Raw genomic sequence first — 1,127 nt, 5'->3', positions numbered from 1 at the left:
TTTTCCAGTGACCTTTTCCCAAAGTACTCCAACAAATGCTATGCCTTCATACTCCACCACATTGCCCCAAGACATAATTACATGTCCTCCCAGGGGAGACAGCTGATATCATTCCATCAGGTCCCAGTCAGGCTGAGACGCCCCCCGAGAGAGCTTTACAGATATCATTCCATCCGGCCTCAGTTTTCCGAGGCACTCTCTCGACTAATGGGTCAAAGGCTAATGCAGGGGGGGTGGTCTAAGAATCGACTGTAAGACGACACTTATGGCCCAGGAGAACTTTTCTGTGCCTCAGTTTCCTCATCTAGGAAAAAGAGTTGTTGCTGGAATTAAATTAAATGCAACAGTTTATGCATAATACACAGCACACTGCTTTGCACCTTGGCGGACAGCTTTTATAATTAAGTTATGTTATGTAGAAGATGAAGAAGGACCTGGAAGAGGAGAATAAGAGTTTCTTTACATCTGTTTCTTTATGTCACTTACTCCTTCCCCTTCTTCAAAAACGTGAATTGAAAACCGATGAAAGATTCTGTGGTGCAGTGACATGGCCGTCGTGCTTGTAAAGCACTTTGGCACTGCTGTCTGGATAATGAGATGCTACTCTTCTACAAATTGGTACTTATTGATTTATTTTGAGAACCTGGTCAGGTTGAGTCCACAAGCTAATGTGTGGCAAATTTGTAATTCTGTGTGCCAACAAAAAGGGAGCAATCCAGACCCACCGCCCTTATGCTCTGTAGCCGATGCTGGATGTGAGGTACCAACAAGGGCAAAGGAATTGATCATCCCTTTTACCTTGGCACAGGACAGTGAGAAGCAAAGATGGTAGAAGAGAATGTGCCCAGCCCTCCTTAGCCCCACAACACGTCAGCCAGGAATTCAGGTGGAAGGAGACAGCAAAAGCCCATGCGGGCTTGGCACTGGTCTGACATTAAAGGGGCGGAAAGAAACTGGAATTAAGGATCATATGATCTCCCAATTCACTTAGTATTATCCTAATGATTCTGAAGAGTAGGATGAATCTGTCTAAACCTGGGTTTGGATCTCAGTACGCTTCCACAATAGTCAGTCCTGATGGGACCCTACCTAGGGCTGTGGCCATCTTTATACTTGTGCTTTCTACC

This window comes from Hipposideros armiger, unplaced genomic scaffold (genome assembly GCF_001890085.2).
Source record: "Hipposideros armiger isolate ML-2016 unplaced genomic scaffold, ASM189008v1 scaffold_383, whole genome shotgun sequence".
Classification (NCBI taxonomy): domain Eukaryota; kingdom Metazoa; phylum Chordata; class Mammalia; order Chiroptera; family Hipposideridae; genus Hipposideros; species Hipposideros armiger.
Note: the sequence above shows the minus strand (reverse complement) of the source record.